Source organism: Tamandua tetradactyla, chromosome 14 (genome assembly GCF_023851605.1).
Source record: "Tamandua tetradactyla isolate mTamTet1 chromosome 14, mTamTet1.pri, whole genome shotgun sequence".
Classification (NCBI taxonomy): Eukaryota; Metazoa; Chordata; class Mammalia; order Pilosa; family Myrmecophagidae; genus Tamandua; species Tamandua tetradactyla.
In genome coordinates, this window is record NC_135340.1 from 95,125,244 (window position 1) to 95,145,115 (window position 19,872).

General features: G+C 41.2%; 1 protein-coding gene across 6 annotated transcripts in view; it reads left to right on the plus strand.

Annotated features, from left to right (window-relative positions):
- Positions 1-5,210: 5,210 nt before the first annotated feature.
- The window catches only part of HYKK (hydroxylysine kinase), a 42,857-nt gene continuing 28,195 nt past the window's right edge, over positions 5,211-19,872 (plus strand). For 5 of the 6 annotated variants that reach the window (XR_013162498.1, XM_077128584.1, XM_077128581.1 and 2 more), the window contains exons 1-2: positions 5,211-5,313; positions 17,224-17,329. The gene's annotated coding sequence lies outside the window, so the exon portion shown is untranslated. The remainder of the gene's footprint in view (positions 5,314-17,223; positions 17,330-19,872) is intronic. The other variant, XM_077128582.1, reaches the window with a different exon arrangement.

Here is a 19,872-nt window from a genome sequence, read left to right on the forward strand (position 1 = left end):
AGTGGTTCTCATTCTATATCTAGCAGTTCTGTTATACTCCAAGGCCAGTGAGAATGAAATCCAAGGTCTAAGTCTAAAATAGGGATTAGCCTTGAGGAAAAATGAAGTTGAACTCAATTCATAGTTTATTCCAAGAGTCACAGAATCACATCTTAGAGTTGAAAAGACTAATAATCTCTCACCAAAAACAGGATTCTCTGCAAATAACATCTCTTAATTGGACAGCCCTTTCTTGAATATTCAATAGATGGGGAATGAAGTTTTGTTGTTTTTTTTTTTTTTTTTTACATGGGAAGGCACCGGGAATCGGACTGAGGTCCTCTGGCATGGCAGGCAAGCGTTCTTGCTGCTGACCTACCGTGGCCCGCCCCGGAATGAAGTTTTGATGGTTAAAAAGTCCTTATTCTGAGCTGAAGTCTGCCTCACAATGATTCTGGTTCTCCCTAATCTGTCTATGCCTCTTAAAGCAGCTTTTCTACAACTAAGTGTCAAATACATATTTAATGAATAATTTGGACCTTCACAAGTTGCACTGCACATAACCTCCAAACCATAAATCTTTTATTATGGAAGTAATTTGTGTTAAAGTTAACTTTTAGCACAGAAGTTGAGTTCTAATGTATCCCTCAATTGTTCATTTCAGGAGGCAGTGCCCTTTTCTTGATACAAGATGGAGTGCTGTGTATTCATGAGCCTCAGTGCTTGATGGGCCTTCTGAGGGGACTCCTCCACCCATTGGCTATTCATTAGGGCTCCCGTGCAGTAAAGCATCCTGAGCTCTGGTTTATACCCTAAAGTAACGTTTTGTAATTATGATCAGCTGCCCACTGAGCTAAAAATACATGCTTTTCTCCTACTCTTTAATTTATAGTGTCTCGGGAAATTTTACACTATCATTTAGAAACAGGCAAATTTCAATGATAGTTATAATTTTCCAGAACACATAATAGATTTCCAAATTAGTTTTTCTTTTTTTGGTTTATTTTTCTGAACTTCCCCTTCCCCTCATTCCCTGGTAACCTCTAATCTATTTTCTGTTTTTGCACATTTCCTACTTCTAAGTGATAATATACAAGATTTGTGCTAATAAGCATCATGTTTTCAAGGTTCTTCCATGTTGTAGTATGTATCATAACTTCATTCTTTTCTCATGGCCAAATAATATGCCATTGTGTATGAATCACATTTTGTATATCCATTTGTTGATGGACACTTGGGTTCTACCTTTTGGCTATTATGACTAATGCTGTTATAAATATTGATGTACAAGTATCTGTTGAGACCCTGTTTTCACCTTGGTTATGTACCTAGAAGTGAAATTTCAGGGTCACATGGTAATTCAATATTTAACTTTTTGAGGAACCACCATATGTTATCCATAGTGGCTGCACTGTTTACATTCCCATCAACAGTACAGGAGAGTTCTAACTTTTCACATCTCCAAAATTCATTTCCGTTTTGCTTTTTTACCCTTTTTTTTTTTGCAGGCACCAGGAATCGAATCCAGGTTGCCAGCTTGGCAGGCGAGAACTCTGCCACCGTGGTCTGCTATGGTTTTGCTTTTTAAATAATAGCCTTTATTGTGGGTATGAAGTGGTGTAATCCACTTTTTTGTGTGTATCCTGTATGGCAGGGTGACATTTCATTCTTTTTCCCGAGAAAAACGGGATACACGAGTATCCTGTACTGCAGCACATTTGTTAAATTTGTTTGTTGTTTTTGTTGGTTTCTTTGTTTATTTTGGGAAGTGCATGGGTTGGGAATCGAACCCTGGTCTCCCGCATGGCAGGCAAGAATTCTACCATTGAACTACCCTCACACCCCTGGTAACCCACTCTTTCTAAAAGAGTGATTAAGGCTTATTAAAACTTGGCATTCATAAACCAAAATTTGTACACTAGATTTTTCTAATAATTCCAATCTAATACTCTAATAAAAAGCTTGTCTGCATTACAAAGACTAACACCAGTACATGCACATGCTGACAGTCAAAATATCCAGTTTTCGTGGAAACTTAGTGCATCATCAGTGTTGCATTGAGTTGGTGTACAGTTTTTGCATAATGCCAGTTTTGCTTTTTAGTTGCAAGTTAGTTTAGTTTCAGCCTCAGTGTTCTAATTTGCTGTGAGTTGTCTGCATTTACTGGGTAATCACTGCTGCTGACTCTTTTCATAATAGCAAAAAAGGCAGCTGTATCCTAAGCTATTTCCTCCTGTTGCTTACTTCCCTATTGAGGCCTCTTGTGAGAGTGAGCCCAGAGCCCTTCCATCCAAACTCTGAGGAAGGCAGACTTTGAGTACTGACTCCTACAGTGGGGGAGGCAGCAGTCAATGTGGGAATTTACCCAAATATAGAGAGACTTCAAAAGATGGTGGGTAGCAGATACTAAGAGGATGTGTCCTTGTAGATCCAACAGTCTAGTGGGGTATCAATCAGCAAAACTCTAAAAATTAAGAAACAGAAAGGGACTTCACCATAAGTCTTCAAGGACCTGCCACTCAGATGTTACATAGTGCTCATAAGAGCAAGTCTTTCAAACAACAAACCAGGAGCTATACTCCCGCCTCTTCCCTGTTCCTCACGGCCAATTAGCTGGTCATCAGAATTTATCAGTTCTGTCTCCCATGTTCTCCAGCTTGTCCTCTTTCTCTCTCCACCATCAGAAGCCTGGTTTAAGTCATCTCTCATCTGGCCAAAGCAAAACATGATTCCACCCTCCTGTAAGTGATTCTCTGGCTGTTTTCAGAGAACTCTTCCTAAAATACTATTCTGAACATGTAACTCCCTGTTTAAATTCTTCCAATAGTTTCTCATTATCCACTGGATAAAGTTCAGGTTCTTCAGCACAGCAAAAGCCTGGAGTGTTGGGGTGTGTGTTTCTGAAACATTTCTTGTAAAGCAACACTTCTTTATGCTTTTAGGTTTTTGCACACTTTTCTATACATTCCTACTAGAGTAAAACTACTCATGTTTCCGGAGTCAATTCAAATATCACCTTTTCTGTGTCGTCTCAGTCTCTAAAGTGGAGTTAATCACTTCATCTTCTGTGTTACTGGCAGTGGGCTGTTTTACTATCTTAGGACTTGTAATATTGTTGTTGTTTTTTTGTGTGTGTGTTTTATTAATTAAAAAATTTAACAAATGAACTAAAACATTAACATACATAATCAGTAATTCACAGTATCATCTCTTAGTTGCATATTCATCATTTCTTAGAACATTTGCATCAATTCAGTAAAAGAAATAAAAAGACAACAGAAAAATAAAATGAAAACAGAAAAAAAAAATTATACATACCATACCCCTTACCCCTTGCTTTCATTGATCACTAGCATTTCAAACTAAATTTAACATTTGTTCCCCCTATTATTTATTTTTATTCCATATGTTCTACTCGTCTGTTGACAAGGTAAATAAAAGGAGCCTCAGACACAAGGTTTTCACAACCACACAGTATCATATCGTTTTTATGTACCAGGCTCCCCCTTCACTAGACTGTTAACTTTGAAGAACAGCAACCATCTTGTTCCTCCGGATACCTAGCACCTGGTAGGTAGTGCAGTGCCTGACACTAGTGCCTGACACTAGTGCAGTAGGGCTTCAGTAAGGCACTGTGAGGCAGGAGGATGAATCTTAGAAGTTCTCATAAGGCAGAGATCTTTCTAAAGGAAGGGCAGGGAGTGGACACTAGGACCTGTTAAAGGAGGTGGTTGTGGATCTGTCAGCCCTGTCTGTTCAATTCTCACCATATCCTCTAGATTCAGTATCTATTCCTATCCTCTCCTCACAAGCGGAGTGGGAAAAGTAGACAGACTGATAAATGTGAAATAGTGAGAAGGTAAGAGAGTTCAGGAGCTGTGCGAGGGAACGGCATGCACAGGAGCCCAAGAGGGCCAACAGAACTCAAATTCTGGTTACAACCTAAAGGAATGAGGCATATTTTTAAGTCTGTCCCTCTTGGTGCTGTAAAAAGACAGCATTTCAACCTGGATATTAGATATGAAGCAGGTGAGACCCGTATCTACTAAACAAGAAAAAGTAGTTGATGAGTTTTAGGAAACACCCACGTCTATAAATCAGGGTGAATGAGGGTACTCCAGTATGCCGTATCCTGACAAAAAAAGAATGTCCATCTACAAAAACAAAGCCCCAACGCAAGCCCGAGTGGATGGGTGTCCAGGACTCCCCTCCAGGGGAGAGTGCTGCTACCTGCCAAGGGGCGTCCTGCTCGGCTGGAGAAGGGCTTGGGGTTTTCTGTCCTTGTCTAGTGTCTTCCGTAATGATCCTGCAGCTAACCTGGCTCTTATCCTATTTTTCCCAGGCAGCCCCCTGAGAATCCTGTGGTTACTGCACTTTGCTACAGGCAGAGAATCCACTGATTACACTGAATAAGGATTTTGACCCAATTACCCTATGTTTCAGTGTACACAAGTCATTCTGTCACACCAGCTCTAAACTGGGCGGCCTTCGCTCTCCCTGCACATCTGTTCTACTGAATTAAACAGCTGGGAGGCGAGCAGAAAACGTGCAGCGGCGGGAAGCACCCGGGTGACGGGGTACGGCTGAGCTCTGCCCCGCAGGCCCCAGTGTCTCACTAGAACAGGGAGAGCGAGGCCCAGGCGACAAGCAAGCCCACCACCGCTCCCTCGCCCGGGACCCGGCAGGCCAGGCCCCCCTGCAGGGCCCTGACGGCCGCCCGGACGCGCACGACGTCACCCCGGGCCACGCCTCCCGAAGGTGGCCTCCAGGACCGTGCCTCCGGCAGGGAAGAAACATAAAGAGAAGCAATAATGAGAACGTTCGCGCCACCCACACCTGTGGACTTCTGAGGACACCGGCTCACGCAGCAACCAAAGCTACGAGTACAGGGCGGAGCTCTGAGAGGCAGCCCGACAGCCACGACGGCGGCTCACGGGCAGACTCTCGAAGAAACCGCCGGAAGCACGGAATCCTGCTCTATTGAAGACTCGCGGGATTCCGGCTGGGGCAGTCACCGGGAGGAGGCGGGGCACGGCTTCAGAGAGAGCCAATCAAAAGTCCGATCTGACTGGCTGTTGCCGTCACTTACGTAGGGTGGGGGCGGGCCAGGAAGAAGCCCAGGCCCTCCGGGCAGAGCCACGCCTCCAGGAGTCTGCGCTGACGGGGCGGGGCGCGGGGTCCGGGGAAGCCAATCAGAAGTCAGGCCGCGCGGCGGGGCGGGGGCGGGCGGAGGCAGCTGGCTCTGGGGAGCGTGCGTGGGGCTGTGGCCCGAGTGTCCGACTGCCGGAGCGCGCGGTCAGCCGCAGAACCTCAGGCCGTCGCGGGTGAACCCAGGTGGGGAAAAATAGCCCTGGCGGGGTCGCCTCCAGAAACAGGGAAGCTCGGGGCGTCTGGGGCCGGGAGTCCGCCGGCCCGGGCCCCTCCAGACCTCGCGTCACCTCAGACTCGTGGCGCGCGGGTTGGGCAAGGTACCCACCTCCCTGGGCTTCCCCTGGACCCCGAAAAAGCCAGACTGAGATTCAGGAGCGAAGCGTGGCACCCGAGAAGCCGACTGGCCCAACCCTCCCGACACCTGCTGGAGACCCTGGCCTAGGGGAGGAACGGCGCCTGGAGGCAGCAGTTCTCAAGTACTCCAGCCCTCCAGGCCCGCTAACGTAGATAGCGCTATGGACCGAACCCGTAAGCTCTCCTCCCCGTAGTCTCTCTGCCCCCTGGGTGGGCAGGCCTGCGCCAGGCCCCTACAGCCCGCCGGCCCGTCGCTCCCCCTCCTGCTGCCCGGAGATCCTTGGAGGGCCCAATAGGACGTTGCTGTGGTCAGGGAAAAACTGCACATCCTGGAGGAGTCGCGTCCCTGCCTAGTCCCCTTTGAGGGTGTTTTGTTGGCAACAAACTCTGAAAACCCAAGGACAGAAGTTTATTGAACAGAAGTAGCATTATTGAACAGAAGGCACCTTTGGGGCAGGCAGTATGTCTGGGTGCTGGGAACACAGCGGGGGTGTGGGTATGGGACGGGGAGCGAGGGAGAGTACACCACAGGAGTTGCTTGGGGCGGGATGTCCTTGGGCCATGTTTCATTAATTTTGCAATTTGGGCAGGCGGGATGTCTTTACAGCAGCGGAGCTATCTAATAAAGATAAGGGAATTTGTGGTGTCAGCATGACGACTTTTTTGCAAGGGCAGGGATTTAGTAAGAGCAGTGAAGGATTATTGGTATGTCAGTCTGACTCAGTTGTTGTCTGTTTCTTCTTTGTAATTCCCTGAATAAAAAGGAAGTTCGAACTTCCAGATGGGTCCCTGGTCCAGAGAAGTCCTGAAACCTCGCCCAGCCTTTCCAGAACATCAGATAGTTCTATCTCCCTACCCCATATTAGTGACAGTCTGTTCCAATAGCAAAAATTTAGAATTGCCATAGCCCAAACCCAGTGAGAGATATGGAAAGATCAAAGGTGAGGTGAAATTATACATAGAAGATAGGACTTAACGAATGAATATGAATGCTGAATCATTAAATTAATATCTCTTAATCGCCAGTATTTTAGAGCAGCTGGAAGTAGTTGTGAAAGTATAACCCATGTCAAAGTCTGAAAAATGTTCTACAACTAATTGTGGTGCTGTGCTTTGAAATTCATAGCTTTTTTTGTATATATGTTACTGTTCACAAAAACAGAAGGAAAAAAAGTCAATTGTGATGATAAAAACGTCCTTAAGCCCTCTAGCCTCCCATATTGTGGGGCAGCTAGAAGGAAAAATATGAGAGGATCGTATGGTAGCCCATGACAAACTCTGGGATCTGTCTTGTAACAACTTTTCGAAGTATGCTTTGAAAACTATTGCTTTTATCTTTCTTTACTTTGTGTGTATGTTATAATATACAATAAAAAAAGTTAAAAAAAATGTTCTAGCGTATCAAGTTGATTGGTGAAGCTATTAATCATTCCATTTTCACTTTCTCTCCTTTTGGTTGAGAGAGTCCTTGGACTTTGCACAGACCAAGTACTTGGTTTATGGTTTTATAGGCTGGTACCTTAAAGCTGCAGGGGACAGGGGAAAGAGGTGGGTTGATTTGAGGGGTTGTGCGACTTTGTTGTAGTGATGTGAATGAAGGCAGGTGGGAGGGGTAGATAGTAATTAACGCAGTCAGCAGTGAGACTAGGGAATACAGCTAGGAGGCATTAGGCAGAAACCCCTTGACTAATTCCCATGTCTCTGGGTTGCGCGCGTTAATTCCCTGAAACCATTTGCCTTGCTTGAAGATTTCCTAGATGTTGGTTTTGATTCAGCTGGTGGTGGTGATCTAGGTAAAGCAGTAGGTATTGGCAACAGTTAAACGCCACCTTCTTCAGCTAAAAGATAATCTGAAGTTAGTCAGTTACCTATAACTATAGCTGTGAGGGAATTGAGAGAGCTTGTCCAATTTGAGACTCTATTTTTAAGTGTAGCAGTTAGATTGCAGAGGGCGCTTGTATGCATTTTAAACCCAATTTAAGTGGCAGCTAGGCCTAAGAAGCCTCTTGCTTGCTAGGATGAAGCTTAATGCTTTATGTCATGGGTGGCAGCAGGTGGGATTGCATATAGTGAGGCTGGGGTGTGAGACGAAACTGACAGCACATTGTCCTGTGTGTATGACCCTGTGGACGCAAAAAAAAGAGTGAGAAGTCCTTCAGCGCTATTATAAAGAAAAGTAAAACCTAGAGGGAGACAGCCTTTTTTCAAAGTTGTGCGTATCAGTATCAGAGAGGATAAGGAACCAGGAAGATGGGGTAGGTGCATCCTGGGGGGCGGTTATCAGGCTTGAGAGGGTTGTTTGAAAACACAAAGACTGCCTTTCTCTTTTGCTGAATTTTTTCGTGTAATACAGTGGGTTTTGGGAGATTGTTTGGAACGGGCTGGGGCAGGATTATATCATGTTTGAGGACTGGAGAGCTCGACAGCAGTATTATATTATAGGTGCCTCAGCAGTGGGAAACATCACTTAAGGTATTCCCACTGCCCAGGGGAGGAGTGCTGTGGGCTATGGCAGGTCCAGCAATTAGGGAGTCTTCTCCAGTACTCACTGTTTGGGATAATTGAATAATGGCATTATTCTAAGAAGGTACAATCGTAGGAAAGGAGGACAGGGTGAGAATTAGGGCTAGGGTGAGAAAAATAGAGACAAAATTGAAGGAGGAGCATACTTAATACTTGCCTGTATGAGGGTTACAATGATAGAGGTGAGAAGCAGGCAGCAGTGCTAGCAGAGATGGCTTTCATTATTATACAGGGGCTTAGTCCTGAGGATGGACTACTCAGCCCTCATCCAATGTTGGGAGCTCCGTCAGGTGCCGTCTGCTTCTGGACCTAGCGGAACTGTAGAGGTGGGTCTCCAGTGGCTTCAGTGACCCACGTAGGTGGAGGAGCTGGCTTTAGGTGGGACAGATCCATCCAGGATTCCACTCCTCAAAGTCTGGCAGCTATGGAGGTGTTGAGAAGGACTTGGTAGGGTCCTTTCTACTGGGGCTCAAGCCTTTGTTTTCGGAGGCGTCGCTTCCAGTAGTCCCTCTGTCCTGGGCCCACAGGGGGTGTGGTGACTGGCGGCTCTGTGGAGAGACACAGGGAAACAGTTTTATGAAGTTCTGAGAGGGTCTGTGAGAGTTTTTGACAGTATGAGCCTAAGGAAGACCCAACTTCTGCAGTTTGAGACCAAGGAAATAAGGGCACAGGTCTTCTTCCAGTGACTATTTTGTAGGGGGAAAGTTGACAGCTAAAAGGTCGTCCCTTTAAGTTCATAAGGACAAGGGAAGGAGTTTAACTGATGGAAGAGAGAATTGTTTAGAGAATTTTCCTAACTGGGTTTTGATTATGCTTATTAGTGTGTTTGACACACCCTGATGATGGAGGGTGGTAGGCAGAGCGGAGGAACTGTAGGATGGGTGAGGTTGGAAGGAGCCTACAAAGAGGCTGTCCAGTAAAGTGGTGCCACGAGGACTGTGGATTTCACTTGGAACCTCCCATCGTGAAATAATCTTCTTTAAGAGCATTTTGGCCACTACAAGTTGCAGTTGCTTGTCCTACTGGGAAAACTTTACCCATTGAGAACATGCAAGCCATAACCCTGGGCAGAAGGGAAGCGGAATGAAATGCATTTGCCAGATGTAAAAAGAGTCCCGTGGCGGTGGGAATTTTCCAGGGGGCAAGTGGAAAGATTATGACAGGTTGTACTGGGGACAGAGGCCTCAGTGCGTGGCGACTTGCTGGGCTGCTCTTCCAGAGTTGCCCCACCAGTATTTCCTTGCAAAGTTCTTTAGTTTGTTGGGGCGTCAGTGCCTCTGGGCATGAAGAGACTTAATCATTTGTGAAGGGTGAGAACATCGGGGAGAACGAGAAGGCCATTCGGCCCAACCCTTAACTTAGGTTTGGAGTCCTAATGCCCACCCTGTTTTAAGTTTTCCTTGTCAAGGGGGAGCACCGTTTGCTGGGCTTATACGATGTCGTTTAAAGAGGGCCCTTGAGGAATGCTTTCTAGCGCCTGAAGAACCTGAATAGAGTGTTGTTTTCCAACAGTAAACATAGGGGCTCCTTGGTGGACAGCAGAGTCTGCTAATGCATTTCTTGGCTCTTCTTCTCAATCTCTTTTATTAGGTTACAATCACTCAGTTCCACCACTCTTACAATCTTTCAGCCAACTCTTCCACATAAGGCCCTGAGTGTGGAAACGGTGGGTGCCGGTTTACAGCCTGCGCTTTACTGAGAAATGAGGCTACAATTATGAGCAGTAACTCGGCAAATAATTAACATTGCCAGTGAGCTAATAAAAAGTAGAACTCTAATACAAGGGTAGGTGAGCAAGCTAAGAGGAAAAAGGAACTTATAAGCTTTAACTTCTGGATGTGGTTTATAGAATTTTGTGAGTGTGATATTTATTCTGTATCGGTGACATTTGCACGTTTAGCAGGTACATAAGAGCAGCAAGCTCAGTGCTAATTATAAGCACTGCCTTAGGCAGTGGTAAGCATATTTAAAGATATGCAATTTTGCAAAATTACTTTTCTTATTCATATAGTTAATAGGGAGAACATAATTTATGTATTTGCTTTGTTTCTTTTAAAAGTCTCTTTTTGTGGAAGATGAAGTTCTGACCTGTAGCTGACTGCAAGCACTTTTAGAGAAGCATCAGAGTAAAATAATGTGACTGATACGGAAAGGTAGCTTTTACTGTGACTGGCATTTCTTTTAATTTCTTTAACATTTTTAAAACATTTTTATGCAACTTGTAACATACTAAATGAATTAAACTTTTTTTTAGCACTTTTCTTTCACAAGATGAAAAAACATCTTTTGTGATCATTTTGAATAATCATTTGACTTTGAGAAAGCAAAATATTAAAAGTTGTCAGGTTTGAAACATTTGTTTCTTTATTTAACTAAAGGAAAAGACCTAGCTCTTTTTAGTAGTGAGAAGAATTGATATTTTTAAACAACTGAGGACATGATAAATCAACATAAGGTACAAGACATTATTCTGATAAAACAAAGTTCCTGCCTTTTACACTGATTATTCAGAAAAAACGTTTATAACCTCTTACTAGAACAGGTTCATAATTTAAGAAAACTTAGTCACTTTAAAAGAGAAAACTAAATTTTAGTTTGCATCAATATATTATTTGATGCTAAGGCTTTAAAAAAAATTTATAGGCTCATGCAATCTTACCTAACTTTGACCATAAGAAATAATTTTTCTTTTTGCAACTTACTATATTCATTCAGGTTTTGTCCTGCATTTTCTTTTTCTTTATTCCTTAACAACCAGTCATTTTTACTTTAGGACGGAACTACTCTCTTTTTCCTTTAATGAAAACACATCCTTTATATCGTTCATACTTAAATTACTAAAATGATCCTAGAAATAGTTTTAGGCAAGCATCTTACAAAATACAATTACTATCAAAATCAAATTTGTTAGAATAATGCTAAATACTTAAAACAATTTAGTCAGTGCATTTTTTTTAAGTCAGTGCATTTTTGAAACAGTAATATACAATTTTTAACAAGAATTGATGGCACATACAGGGATTACATTGTCCCCTAAAAGAAAAACTATTTAATTTTATGTGAATTTTGAAATCCATGAAGGTATTTTATTTTACAGTTTTGTAAACTCCTTTAGGGGCATGTTAGTGTTATATATATTCCCACTACTACAGGGTACTGAAGGAGGGTGAAGTTGGGAACAAGCTTCATAATCTTGTAGAAAAATTATTAAACCAGAGTATTTGAGAGGGATTCCTAATGCTTTTGCCCTCCTCTATGCCCATTCTTTTTATGGAATTATAAGACAGTTTCCTTAGCAAATGTGGGACATATTAGGCAGATTCAGGCTAAACTATCACTTCTTGGCTACTAGGAGAAGTTTTTTTCCAATTCAGTTAATGCTCTGGCAGAATAGTCCTTCACAATTATAGTTTCATTTACTGGCTAAACAGGGCTGTTAAAAGGGCTTTGCACCAGCCTGACACTTTGCATTTTTGCTAATTCTTTAATTGTATTGGTTATTTTTGTATGTTCTCACAGGAATTCTACCATCTTTTTTCACTGACACAGCTCTAACCTTTGGCTGGACTCCCCCCCTCCCCCCCCCTTTTTTTTTTTTTTTTTTTAAAGTCAGCTTACTTATTTATTTATTTATTTTTTTTTTACATGGGCAGGCACCGGGAAACGAACCCGGGTCCTCGGGCATGGCAGGCAAGCACTCTTACCTGCTGAGCCACCGTGGCCCGCCCCCCCCCCCCTTTTTTTTTTTTCTTTTTTGACTTCCAAGTTTTTAAAACTGACAGGCTAGCACCTCTATGTTCTCTCTTATTTAGCTGTTCCTACAAGCTTGTTATTAAAGCAGAGGTGGAAATAATGCTTTTTTTTTTTTAGCTTAAACTCTTTGCATCTTTGTTTTTGTAACATGTGTTCCATCCCCCTCAGCTTTTGGGGGGCATCTTTTAATTACACACCTACACAGAGGTTTATAGCAGTTAAGCAGTTGGGTGACCTCTCCTATATCAAAGAAGCAGGCCACCCTAGGATTACTTCTGCTGGTTCCCTACTCTAGCTCATGCTTTGGCCCCACAAAGGAATATGGAGGTACCATGACTTCTGTCCTTTAATGTTAGTTGCCTTAGATTTGATTTTGAGTTGGGGAACATTGGAGTGGATTAAGTGGGCTAGTTTTGAAGCGTTTGTTGGGGACTGTGCAGGGAACTTAGAGAGAGGAGGAGAAAAGGCAGAAAAAGGGTTTGCAGCAGTGCTGCAAGAGAGAAAGAGAAAAAAAACAGCCAGCACAGCAGGAGGGGAGAAAACTTAAGCAGCAAGTAGAAACACAGGTTATACTTTTAATTTGCTGAACTAGGAGCTATTTGTCAAAACCATAATATTTAACAAGCTTAATTTTAAATTTGGGGCTGTGAGTTTCTCCTGGAGATAATTAAATTTAACTTGATCAAAACATCACCACCAAGGCCAAGTAAATTTGGGGCTATTTAGAAGTCCGTTTTTTTTTTTTTAAAGGAACAAGAATTAAAGTCCCAAATCAGAAAGCATAAAATGAGCAGCTATCCTTTGCAAATGCTTCCCCGCAGTCAACTGCCTGTTTCCTATAACACCACCAGAAGAACCAGAGAAAAACAGTAGAGAATTCTCTTACCTGATGGCCAAAAAAACCATACCAGAGGGCCCAACCAGACTAGCGCAATAAATGGATATGACCTCAACTGCAACTCAGTGGGAGTTCAAAGATCTGAGAGGGGCTAGCCAAGACAGCCGGAAGACGAGCTCAGAAGAAGCCAGAACTCAGAAAAGATGAAACACAGAGGATTCCTGCTAGAACCAAGTTCTTCCCCAAACTATTGTCTCGGTGTTGTCCTGAAGTCTAACTTCAAATCCCACTCTTCTGACACTGGACTGTTTCGGCTGAAAAAGAGTATGAAGACCAAAGTATAGAAGTAGTTTATTTAACTGCAGTAGCATGAATACAGAACAGCAACAAAATGTTGCTGCTCAAAAGGCACAATTTGGACAGGCAGCATATCTGGCTGCTGGGAACAAAGGGAGGGTGTGGGAATGGAGAGGGGGAGCGAGGGAGGATGCACCATGGGAGTTGCTTGGGGCAGGATGTCCTTGGGCCATGTTTCATTAATTTTGCAATGTGGACAGGATGTCTTTGCAGCAGTGGGGCTATCCAGTGAGTTTGTTGGTGTCAGCATGACTTCTTTTCTGCAGGGGCAGAGTAAGTGCGATGAAGGATTATTGGTATGTCAGTCTGACTCAGTTGTTGTCTGTTTCTTCTTTGTAGTTCCCTGAATAAAAAGGAAGTTCAAGCATAACAAGTTGACTAGTGAAGCGATTATATTTTTACAAGGGTGAACAGGCCCCCAGAGCCTGAGGAGTGAAGACAACCCTCTGTTCATTAGTTTTACTTGTATTTAATTTACCTATTCATTAGTTTTACTTGCTTAGTGCAAATGCAAGACCCTGGTCTAGGTGCTTGGGATGCAGAGATTAGGTTCAACCCCAGCATTCCATAGGAGGGACATAGCAGAAGGGATTGGAGGAGAACAGGAGTAGATTTGGGAGACATGCTAAGGTGGAATTTGTAAGACTTTGTGACTGATGGATGTGACTAGACTTTGTAACGTCTTGGAGGGTAAGGGAGTGGAAAGAACCAAGAATGACTGCATTTTCTTGTCTGACATACCTTGCACAAAGTGCAGAGTTTAAGGCCCAGCTTCCTGGTTTAAGGACAGAGGTTTGCAATTCTTCCACAACTGTTGGAGTTGGAAAACATTTGCTTCCTGAGGACTTCTTCAGGAGCTGAGTAAATTACTGTTGAAGGAAATGTTGATCAAATGCCTGTAGGATTTGAATCTTCCCTATACATGCACACACACAATATACAAAGAGACATTTGGCTGAGACAGATACCTCTGATACACACTGTTCTTTCTCTGTATATTTATTTTCTTTCAGGAGCTGACTTAATCTGTGTTGTTAGTTCCATGATTTGGAGTAGTCCTTGTATACATACAAAAAAGGACAAAATAAGCTCAAAAAAGAAAGAGTTTTAGATACATAGATTGTTAGAGCAAAAGGAACTATTAGGGAACATCTAGTCTGGCTCCTTTTTAGAGAAATGACTCGTCCAGCATTTCAAGGCTTAAATAACAGAGCTGGGACTAAAAATATAAGCTCCTTTTTTATTATACCCAGCTATCTTTTTGATGGCCAGAGCTGTCTAACATTGCTTTAAGCTCCTTTAGAAGACAACTCTTAAAGCAGAGCATTAAAAAGCCTCATTCGAGGGTACTATAGGTACATCTTCTGGACTAAAAGGAGGTTGTTCTTCACCAAATGCTTTTATGGTTCCTTCTAACTTTAAGAATTTATGATTCAGTCCCTGAAGCACCAAAACCATCTTCAAAAATAAAAACACAGTTGGAGGACTTACAGTTCCTGATTTTAAAACTGATTACAAAGCTATAGTAGTCAAAACAGAATGGACCTGGCACAAGGATATATATAGAGAGACAAATGTAATCAAATTGAAAGCCAGAAATAGACCCTCACATCCATGGCCAATTGATTTTGACAAGGCGGCCAAGCCACGAATTGGGAAATAGTTTATTCTACAAATGGTGCTGGGAGAACTGGATATGAATGGAGGACCTCTATCACATACCATAAACAAAACTTACCTCACCGTGAGTCAAAGACCTTAATATAAGAACCAGAAATGTAAAACTCCTGGGAGAAAATGTAGGGAAGCATCTTCAGGGTCTTGTGCTGTGCAATGATTTCTTAGACTTTACTCCCAAACACCGTCAACAATGAAAATACAGATATTTGGGTCTTAATCAAAATTAAAAATGCATCAAAGGACTTTATCATGAAAATGAAGAAAGGATCTGATTCAAATGGGAAAAGAAATATTTGGAAACCACATATCTGGCAAAGATTTAATATCCAGCATATATGAAGAAATCCTTTAACTTAGCAACATTAAGACAAACCACCTAATTTAAAAATGGGAAAAGTCTTGACTAGAAATCTCTCCAAAGAAATTATACAAATAACCAGAAAGCACACAAAGAGATACCAGGTATCATTTTTATACCCATTAGAATGACTGGTATTAAAAAAATACAATGAAAATAAGTATTGGAGAGGATGCAGAAATATAGGAACACTCATTCATTGCTGGTGGGAAGATAAAATTGTGCAGCTGCTGTGGAAGACAGTTTGGAAGTTTTCAGAAAGCTAAGTATAAAACTACCATATGATGAGGTAATCCCACATATAGGGATATACCCAAAAAATTGAAAGCAGGGACCTGAACAGGTATTTGCAACTGATGTTCAGAGCATCATTATTCACAATTGCTAAAAGATAGAAACAACTAAGTGTCCATCAACCAATGAATTGATTAAGTGTGGTATAAACATACAATGGAATATTATTCAGCATTAAAAATGAAGTTTTTTTCTCAGTTGACAACATAGACAAATCTTGACTATTTTGCTGAATGAAATAAACCAGACACAGAAGGACAAAATACTGTATGATCCATTTAGTATGAAAAAATTTGAATCAGCAAACTCATAAAAGTTAGAATCTAGAAAATAGTTTACCAGGAGCTGGGTTGAGGGTAAGGAATGGGGAGTTAACGTTTAAATTTTACAGAATTTCTATTTGGGTTATTTCTTAAGTTTTAGAAATCAATGGTGGTGATAATAGCAAAATATTGTGAATGTAACTAACAGCATGAAATTTATATGTGAATGCAGTTAAAAGGGGGAAATTTTAAGCTGTATATGTATTAATAGAATAAAAATTAACAGGTAAAACATGACTGTACAACACTATGAAACTATATTATAAATGATGACCTGTAGTTAATAGTATAGTTATTAAAATGTTCTTTCATGAAGTAGAACAAATGTACCACATTAATGCAAGGTGTTATTAATAGGGTATTATATGGGTAAAACAATATAGCAGTGTAAGCTGTGGACTATAGTTAATAATACAATTATTATATTCTTTCATCATTTGTAACCCAGGCACCACGTTAATGCAAATGTTTATATTGGGAAGGGAAGATAAGGAAAGGCTATATTTTCTATATGATTTTTCTGTAAACTCTCAACTTCTTTTAATAAAAAAAATTTGAAAAACTCAAAAGAAAAAGAAAGAATTTATGATTCAAATCAAATTCAGAATTATTCTGCCATCCTTAAGGCTTTGGGAGTTGAAAAATTACTCCAAGATGTGGAGTTAAAGCTTCAGTTCATATTACATTATGAAAACTGGCATTAACATCAGTTTACAAATCTCTAGAAGGAATGTTAAAATTCTGTGTAAAGTCTTATGCCCAAATATAGTGTGATGGGATGTATTGATTCCCACAGGTGGCAGGTGTAAAGATAGTTCTGAAATCCCTTTCAGGCTTTATTACCATATGCTTAGTGAACAAAATTTGAACGGCTTAACTTGCTTCTGAAAGAAAATGCTCTGGCCAGAAAGTAAATTTGAGAAGTGATTGTCAAGATTGCAGTATCTCTAAAAGGTAGTAAAAGCCAACCAGTGGCACAAGGGGTTATGTAACTTTAGAGATGGGAGAGATCACTTTGGATGGGAGGATCAGGCAAGCCCCAGAGGATGTGCCATTTGAGCTGTATACTATTATTATCACTTGAAGTATTGGGGTACAGTTCTGGGGTTGAGACAGGAGGGTCATTTGGAAATCAAGTATAACTCCTTGAATTTTATCCCATTCTTCTTACTGGACTAAGTTGGGCCTTTATCATGATAGATTTGAAGTTATTAGACTTTTGGGAGTTATGAGAATGTCCTAAGATTTCCCACCCCACCTCTCCACCCTACATTATCTAATCTCTGACAAGGGCTAACATTTTTTTCAAGGTTAAATTTACATTCAGTGAAATTCACAGATCTTAGGTGTGTGCTAAAAGTATGCATCAACATAACAAAAAGCCAGTCCAAATATAGAACATTTCCCTTCCAGAAAGTTCTGTGCTAGTTTGAAACTGTTATGTATCCCAAAAAAGCCACGTCCTTTTCATAATCCAATCTTGTGGGGTCAGACCTATTGTTTAAGTGGAACTTTTTTTTAAAAAATTTATTTATTAATTAATTAAAAAAAAATTAACAACAAACGAACAAAAACATTGACATATGATCATTCCGTTCTACGTATATAATCAGTAATTCTAGGTGGAGCTTTTGATCAGATTGTTTTCACGGAGACTGACCCACTCAATTCTGGGTGTGACCTTTTGATCAGATGGACATGTGACTCCACACGTTCAAGGTAGGTCTTGATAAGTTTACTGGAGTCCTTCCAAGGGGGGACCATCCAAACACCACAGGGAGCCCAGAATGAGAATGAGAGCCTGTAATCCTATATAGCTGGAGGTAGTGCCTGGGTACATCCCAGAGTACGTTAAGTAGACAACCAAAAAGTATTGGTAAAGTCCCTTGAGGAATGGGAGAAAAAATATGAAACTATTAAACTTTACCACCGGGGAAAACCCAGGTACTGTGCCAAACGTTAGGAACACCCAAATCAATAGGCCAAGCTCTTCATCTTGAGGCTTGCTCTTGGGAAGCTTATGTAGGTAACAGAGAAGCTTGGCCTACCCAGAGGTATGCCTAAGAGTTACTTCTAAAAGTTACTCTTTTGTTGCTCAGTTATGGCCTCTCTTTCTAAGCCCAACTCTGCAAGTGAAACAATTGCCCTCCCTCGTACATGGGACATGACATCCAGGGGTGAAAGTCTCCGTGGTGGCATGGAGATAATCCCCAGGGATGAGCCTGGCCCTGGCACTGTGGGATCAACAATCCACCCTGACGAAAAGGGGGAAAAGAAGTGTGGCTGAGAGAGTTCAAATAGAGTCGAGAGGCTGCCCTGGAGGCCACTCTTACACATGCTTCAGGTAGACATTCCTACCTATCATAACTTGCCAAACCCCAACCAAAACCATTCTTTCCAGTCCTAAAGAACACCTAGGGCAATAGTTAAGATTCTACAAAGGTTCCATTCTCTAGGGTAACTCTCTAAAACCTGCAACCTCCAGATAGGTCCATGGACCAGATAAGTTCTGAAATGCAGAGGGACCAGCCCTTCCAGAACATCTACTAGTTCTGTCCCCCTAGTCCGTATTATTGATAGCCTCTTCCAACATGAAGAATTAGAATGGGCATAGCCCAAATACTTCTGAAGAGTGGGAGAAAGATCAAAGGTGATGGTGGAGTTATACAGACAAGGTCAAGTTTAAAAAATGAGTATGAGTGCTGAATCATTATACTGATATTTCTTTTAGCCTCCAGTACCTCAGAGCAGTTAGAAATAAAAACCTAAAATTGTGAAATTGCAACCCATACCAAACTCTGAAATCTGTTTTACAACTAATTGTTGCAGTGTACTTCGAAATTTATTGCTTTATATATATATATATATGTTATTTAAAGAGAAGGAGGAATATAACAGAGAAGATAGGATTTAACAAATGAGTATGACTGCTGAATCATTATATTGATATTTCTGTTGGTCTGGTGTCTTGGAGCAGCTAGAAGAAAAGAACAAAAAATTGTGGAATTGTAACCCATAACAAACTTTAAAATCTATTCTATAACTACTTGTTAAAATGTACTTGGAAATATATTGCTTTTTTGTACATATGTTATATTTCACAATAAAAAAAAGTTTAAAAAAAAATAAATCCCCTTTATAAAATCCAACCCATTTCTGGCATATTGCATTCTGGCAGCATTAGCAAACTACAACAAGTTCCCTCATTCTCCTTCCCTGCCAGAAATAACCCCTGTTCAGATTTCTATCAACAAGAGCTAATTGTTCATGAGATTCTTTGTATATAACACTGCATCCCTTGAACAGCAATCAAAGTCCTCGCCTAAAATGAAACCCATCCCCCAAGATGCCATCAATTATTTACAACCTGGTTATATTATAACTATTTTGGGGAAAAGGAGAGGTAAGATTGTAAAGGCCTTGAGTATTTTGTAGGGGAAAGATGTTCAGAAGCACAGTTCATATATACCTGGATACTCGGGACATATGCCACGTGTGTGAAACTGAGTATAGAATTACCAAAGGGAAGAAAACAGTTTTCCCCACCACATCTATCCAAATCTTACTCAAAAACTTAACTCAAATTCATCTTCTCAAGAATATCTTTCTTTAGGCTATAGTAATTCCTCTTCCCTGTGAATTTCTATAATAGTTTTAGCAGATGTTAATTGCCTAAGTCACAAACGCAGGTGTACCTTTATTTTTCATAATTGACCCTCCTATTTATATCAAATTCCTATTCCTCTTGTCAGTAGAAAACTTATTTGTTCAAATTTAAGGCAAACTCAGTCATTTTAGTGTTAATTCAATCCTTTCAGGTTTACACTTATACAGGGTTTTCTTTTGGCATTCTATCATTTATTACTGCCATATGACTTGTTATTTTGGACAGTTTTTATGTCTTTTCCTATTTATGGTATCTGTGACCATGAGTTAACTTTTCAAATATTACAGAGCCCTCTAAGTTCATCTTCATATGTCTCATGATGCCTCACACAATGCTGTCCACACACACAGTCAGCATTTGAAGTAGGTGTGATAAACTAGATGGTTTTTATAATTCTATAGAACTGTGAACAAAAAAGTATCACCGTATCATACCCAGGACTGAGGTAGAATAGTCAAAAGCATATAATCATGGATTTGGAGTCTGGAAAGCTGAGATTATTGTAACTGGACATGTAAATTTGGGCAAGTCACTTAGCCCCTCAGAACCTAAATTTTCCCTCTAAAATTGTTGGGGACAAAGAGAATTTGGACTA